We start from the raw sequence: 7329 nt of genomic DNA, 5'->3' as shown, positions 1-7329 counted from the left end.
TTGGGGTGAGTGGTGTGTTGAAGTCTCCTAGAATGAATGCATTGCAGTCTATATCCCCCTTTAGTTCTGTTAGTATTTGTTTCACATATGCTGGTGCTCCTGTGTTGGGTGCATATATATTTAGAATGGTTATATCCTCTTGTTGGACTGAGCCCTTTATCATTATGTAGTGTCCTTCTTTATCTCTTGTTACTTTCTTTGTTTTGAAGTCTATTTTGTCTGATATTAGTACTGCAACCCCTGCTTTCTTCTCACTGTTGTTTGCTTGAAATATGTTTTTCCATCCCTTGACTTTTAGTCTGTACATGTCTTTGGGTTTGAGGTGAGTTTCTTGTAAGCAGCATATAGATGGGTCTTGCTTTTTTATCCATTCTGTTACTCTGTGTCTTTTGATTGGTGCATTCAACCCATTAACATTTAGGGTGACTATTGAAAGATATGTACTTATTGCCATTGCAGGCTTTAAATTCGTGGTTACCAAAGGTTCAAGGTTAGCCTCTTTAGTATCTTACTGCCTAACTTAGCTCGCTTATTGAGCTGTTATATACACTGTCTGGAGATTCTTTTCTTCTCTCCCTTCTTGTTCCTCCTCCTCGATTCTTCATATGTTGGGTGTTTTGTGCTGTGCTCTTTCTAGGAGTGCTCCCATCTAGAGCAGTCCCTGTAAGATGTTCTGTAGAGGTGGTTTGTGGAAAGCAAATTCCCTCAGCTTTTGTTTGTCTGGGAATTGTTTAATCCCACCGTCATATTTGAATGATAGTCGTGCTGGATACAGTATCCTTGGTTCAAGGCCCTTCTGTTTCATTGTATTAAATATATCATGCCATTCTCTTCTGGCCTGTAGGGTTTCTGTTGAGAAATCTGACGTTAGCCTGATAGGTTTCCCTTTATAGGTGACCTTTTTCTCTCTAGCTGCCTTTAACACTCTTTCCTTGTCCTTGATCTTTGCCATTTTAATTATTATGTGTCTTGGTGTTGCCCTTCTTGGATCCTTTCTGTTGGGGGTTCTGTGTATTTCCGTGGTCTGTTTGATTACTTCCTCCCCCAGTGTGGGGAAGTTTTCAGCAATTATTTCTTCTAAGATACTTTCCATCTCTTTGCCTCTCTCTTCTTCTTCTGGGACCCCTATAATACGGATATTGCTCCTTTTAGATTGGTCACATAGTTCTCTTAATATTGTTTCATTCCTGGAGATCCTTTTGTCTCTCTCTATGTCAGCTTCAATGCGTTCCTGTTCTCTGATTTCAATTCCATCAATGGCCTCTTGCATTCTATCCATTCTGCTTATAAACCCTTCCAGAGTTTGTTTCATTTCTGCGATCTCCTTTCTGGCATCTGTGATCTCTTTCCGGACTTCATCCCATTTTTCTTGCATATTTCTCTGCATCTCTGTCAGCATGTTTATGATTCTTATTTTGAATTCTTTGTCAGGAAGACTGGTTATGTCTGTCTCCTTCTCTGGTGTTGTCTCTGTGATCTTTGTCTGCCTGTAGCTTTGCCTTTTCATGGTGATAGGAATAGTCTGCAGAACTGGGACGAGTGACGGCTGGAAGGACTTCCTTTCTTGTTGGTTTGTGGCCCTCCTCTCCTGGGAGACCAGCGGCCTCTAGTGGCTTGTGCTGTGCAGCTGCGCGCAGACAGGGCTTCTGCTTCCTGCCCGGCTGCTATGGAGTTAATCTCCGCTGTTGCTGTGGGCGTGGCCTGGCTCGGGCAGCTACTCCAAAATGGTGGAGTCGCGTTGGAGCGGGAGCTGCTGGGAGGCTATTTATCTCCGTAAGGGGCCTCCCTGCTCCCTGCAGCCCAGGGGTTAGGGTGCCCAGAGGTCCCGGATTCCCTACCTCTGGATTAAGTGGCCCGCCCTGCCCCTTTAAGACTTCCAAAAAGCACCCGCCAAAACAAAACAACGACCACAAAAAAAAACAAGAAAAAAAATTTTTTTTAATTAAAAAAAAAAAAAAATTTTTAATTAAAAAAAAAAAGGTGGTCGTTCGTTTTTCTTTATTCTCCGGTGCCAGCCTCAGGCCTCTGCTCACCGGTCTTTCTGCCCTGTTTCCCTAATACTGGGGTCCCTGTCCCTTTAAGACTTCCAAAAAGCGCTCGCCAAAACAAAGCAGCAAAAAAGCAAAAAAAAAAAAAAAAATGGTCGCGCGCTTTTCTTATGTCCTCTGTCCCCCAGCCTCCAGTGCCTGCTCACTGTTCTTGCTGCCCTGTTTTCCCAGTATCGAGGGCCCTGCACTCTGGCCCGGATGGCTGGGGCTGGGTGTTCGGCAGCCCTGGGCTCCGTCTCCCTCCCGCTCTGCCTGCTCTTCTCCCGCCGGGAGCTGGGGGGAGGGGCGCTCGGCTCTCGCGGGGCCGGGGCTTGTATCTTACCCCCTTCGCGAGGCGCTGGGTTCTCTCAGGTGTGGATGTGGTCTGGATATTGTCCTGTGTCCTCTGGTCTTTATTCTAGGAAGGGTTGTCTTTGTTATATTTTCATAGATATATGTTGTTTTGGGAGGAGATTTCCGCTGCTCTACTCACGCCGCCATCTTCCGCCCCCGCTATATCTAAGAGATTTTTGCCTGTTTTTTTCTAAGAGTTTTATGGTTTCATGACTTACATTCAAGTCTTTGATCCATTTCGAATTTACTTTTGTGTATGGGGTTAGACAGTGATCCAGTTTCATTCTCTTACATGTAGCTGTCCAGTTTTGCCAGCACCATCTGTTGAAGAGACTGTCATTTCCCCATTGTATGTCCATGGCCCCTTTATCAAATATTAGTTGACCATATATGTTTGGGTTAATGTTTGGAGTTCTATTCTGTTCCATTGGTCTGTGGCTCTGTTCTTGTGCCAGTACCAAATTGTCTTGATTACTATGGCTTTGTAGTAGAGCTTGAAGTTGGGGAGTGAGATCCCCCCCACTTTATTCTTCCTTCTCAGGGTTGCTTTAGCTATTCGGGGTCTTTGGTGTTTCCATATGTATTTTTGAACTATTTGTTCCGGTTTATTGAAGAATGCTGTTGGTGATTTGATAGGGATTGCATCGAATCTGTATATTGCTTTGGGCAGGATGGCCATTTTGGCGATATTGATTCTTCCTAGCCAGGAGCATGGGATGAGTTTCCATTTGTTAGTGACCTCTTTAATTTCTCTTAAGAGTGTGTTATAGTTTTCAGAGTATAGGTCTTCACTTCCTTGGTTAGGTTTATTCCTAGGTATTTTATTCTTTTTGATGCTATTGTGAATGGAATTGTCTTCCTGATTTCTCTTTCTATTAGTTCATTGTTAGTGTATCGGAAAGCCACAGATTTCTGTGTGTTAATTTTGTAGCCTGCAACTTTGCTGAATTCCTATATTAGCTCTAGTAGTTTCGGAGTGGAGTCTTTAGGGTTTTTTATGTACAATATCATGTCATCTGCAAATAGTGACAGTTTAACTTCTTCTTTACCAATCTGGATTCCTTGTATTTCTTTGTTTTGTCTAATTGCCATGGCTAGGACCTCCAGTACTATGTTGAATAACAGTGGGGAGAGTGGGCATCCCTGTCTTGTTTCTGATCGCAGAGGAGAAGCTTTCAGCTTCTCGCTGTTCAGTATGATGTTGGCTGTGGGTTTAATCATATATGGCCTTTATTATGTTGAGGTACTCGCCCTCTATTCCCATTTTGTTGAGAGTTTTTATCATGAATGGATGTTGAATTTTGTCAAATGTTTTTTCAGCATCTATGGAGATGATCATGTGGTTTTTGTCCTTCTTTTTGTTGATGTGGTGGATGATGTTGATGGATTTTCGAATGTTGTACCATCCTTGCATCCCTAGGATGAATCCCACTTGGTCATGGTGTATGATCCTCTTGATGTATTTTTGAATTCGGTTTGCTAATATTTCGTTGAGTATTTTTGCATCTACGTTCATCAAAGATATTGGTCTATAGTTTTCTTTTTTGGTGGGGTCTTTGCCTGGTTTTGGTATTAGGGTGATGTTGGCTTCATAGAATGAGTTTGGGAGTATTCCCTCCTCTTCTACTTTTTTGGAAAAGTTTAAGGAGCATGGGTGTTATGTCTTCTCTGTATGTCTGATAAAATTCAAAGGTAAATCCATCTGGCCCGGGGGTTTTGTTCTTGGGTAGTTTTTTGATTACCACTTCAATTTCGTTGCTGGTAATTGGTCTGTTTAGATTTTCTGTTTCTTTCTGAGTCAGTCTTGGAAGGTTGTATTTTTCTAGGAAGTTGTCCATTTCTCCTAGGTTTCCCAGCTTGTTAGCATATAGGTTTTCATAGTACTCTCTAATAATTCTTTGTATTTCTGTGGGGTCCGTATGACAATCTATTTTAAATAGTGGACTTTAAAAACTTCATTTTACACAAATTGAATCTGAGCATTCACTTTTTAGAATCCCATATAAGTACAGTTGTTTGAAATTACCCTTATGTGACACTTACAGAATGTCATTAAATTTTGTTTAAAAGTTCAGTTTTGCATGAAAGATAATAAAACTCACAGTTCTCCAGAGCTCCATGATTGGAAATGTGGCTCTTGTCAATCTGGTATTCAGTTGCCACAGAAGAAAATTCAATGCTCCCAACATTCAAGATTGCAGCCAGTATACTGTATATACTTCCAAGTTGCTGAAATACACCAGAGAAATGTTAGCATCACTCACCCCTCCAGTACAGCAAGACAGTGACTATGCTGGGGGACAGATGGGAAGAATACTAAGGCTCCAGATGAGGTCAGATGAGACCCCCGAGTAGGCAAGGATCCAAGCAGGCTAAGTTAGCCTCAGTATTTTAATCTTAGAGTTGAGCCTGAGGCCTGTTATCCAGTGAGTGCTTAAAAATACTTTATGAATGCAAATATGAATAAAAAACAGAAATGAGGTGCTCCCCTCAGTGGAGGGAGGAATCATTAGGCCACAGAGAAAGCCATGTGAAATCTACCTTCAGAACTTCATGCGATCATTACCATATGTAAATTTTCCTTGAGGCCATCTTAAAAGTGAGGTTACACAAGGATACAGGAGAAAAATCAAAGGAGAAAGATCCCAGCACTAAAACCAAAGGGTATGTGTGGCTTAACAGATTTGTGCAGTTAAGACTACAGCTTAGAATTTATACTAGCAAAATCCTAAATAAGGTACATCAAAGATATATTCAGAAACACATAGGCTCTTCTCAGAGGCACTGGAAGCACTTTTTCAAGGTGTCTAAGGTGATTCTAGGTGTCATTCCAACCATGTTCATGGTGCAGTGAGCTACAGAAAAGAAATGAAAACCTTTATTTATTTCTTCTGTTACTGCATTTATTCTAAAACAGCTCTTACACTTAACAAAATTGATTATTCCATCCACTCCCACATTCTAAATGAAGATAAAAATTGAATATGAAAAAAATCTTCCAGGGATGTTAATTCATTCGTAGATAACATAAATAAATATATGCCAAATGAACATTATATAAATAAATAAATATACTTGTTGAATTAATATATAGATATCTGTGCATATACCTATATTTTCATTTATCCAATAAACATACATTTTGTCAGACACTGTTCTAGTCTAGGGGAGTGAGTCAACAGCAGATGATTTCACGCAAACAATAGGGAGAAAAAAGCAGCAGATGCAATACTTGTATCAGACAAAATAGACTTCAAAACAAAGAAAGTAACAAAAGACAAAGAAGGACATTATATAATGATAAAGGGGTCAGTTCAACAAGAAGATATAACCATTATAAATATCCACACACCCAACATAGGAGGACCCAAATATGTACAACAAATACTAACAGAAATAAAGGGGGAAATAGAATGAAATGCATTCATTTTAGGAGAGTTCCACACACCACACACTCCAAAGGACAGATCAAACAGACAGAAAATAAGTAAGGAGACAGAGGCACTGAACAACATATTGGAACAGATGAACCTAACAGACATCTATAGAACACTCCACTGAAAACCAAAGGGACACACATTCTTCTCAAGTGCACATGGAACATTTTCCAGAATAGATTTCACACTAGGTCACAAAAAGAGCCGCAGCAAATTAACACTGAAATTCTACCAACCAACTTCTCAGATAACAAAGGTATAAAACAAGAAATAAATTATACAAAGAAAACAAAAGGACTAACAAACACATGGAGGCTTAACAACACTCTCCTAAATAATCAATGGGTCAATGACCAAATTTAAACAGAGATCAAGCTATATATGGAGACAAATAAAAACAACAGCTCAACACCCCAAATTCTGTGGGATGCAGCAAAGGCTGTTTGAAGAGGAAAGTATATAGCAATTCAGGCCAATTTAAAGATGGAAGAACAATCCCAAATGAACAGTCTAAATTCAGAATTATTGAAACTGGAAAAAGAAGAACAAATGAGGCCTAAAGTCAACAGAAGGAGGGACATAATAAAGATTAGGGCAGAAATAAATAAAATTGAGAAGAATAAAACAATAGAAAGAATCAATGAAAGCAATAGCTGGTTCTTTTAGAAAATAAACAGAATAGATAAACCCCTAGCCAGACTTATTAAGAGAAAAACAGAATCTACACACAAACAGAATCAGAAATGGGAAAGGAAAAATTACTATGGACACCACAGAAATATAAAGAATTATTAGAGAATACTATGAAAAATTATAGGCTAACAAATTGGATAACCTAAAAGAAGTACACAATTTTATGGAAAAATACAACCTTCCAAGACTGACCCAGGAAAAAACAGGAAATCTGAACAGACCAATTACCAGCAATGAAATTGAATCAGTAATCAAAAAACTACCCAGCAGGCTGGGGCCAGTGCATAGGGCAGGATGCTATCTGCGTCCATGAACCAAGCAAACTGGAACTGGTGGGAGAAAAAGAGCAGCTCTACAATCGGCATTTGCAGTTGTATATATTAAGGGATATTAATATGTACTCTAGGCTGAAGATGAATTTTGCAGATATTTGAAGGAATAAAATGATTTTAACAATCTTCAAAGATTGCAATGAGATTAGATCGCCCTCAATTTTAGTCATACACAGTGAAAGTAGGAAATGACTCACAAATAAGCCACCCCTCCACCGTCCTTTACTGATAAAGAAACTTAGACCAGAGAAGGTTAGTTATTGGTCTAAGAGACACAGTTGAAGATAAGTAGTGCCAAGTACTTTAACCCACAGGTCCTGACTCGCTAGGACAGAATTAAGTTTTACTTTAACCAACTGCCTTCCTTGGTCCTGTCATTCATTCCAAGTCATCAATGTTGGCTGAATTTTGACATTCTAGAGTTGTAACTTAATATATCTTGAATGAATGGAACTAATGGAGTAAGTCACCAAAGTAAACAGTTAC

This window comes from Manis pentadactyla, chromosome 3 (genome assembly GCF_030020395.1).
Source record: "Manis pentadactyla isolate mManPen7 chromosome 3, mManPen7.hap1, whole genome shotgun sequence".
Taxonomy (NCBI): domain Eukaryota; kingdom Metazoa; phylum Chordata; class Mammalia; order Pholidota; family Manidae; genus Manis; species Manis pentadactyla.
This window is presented reverse-complemented; position numbering follows the sequence as displayed.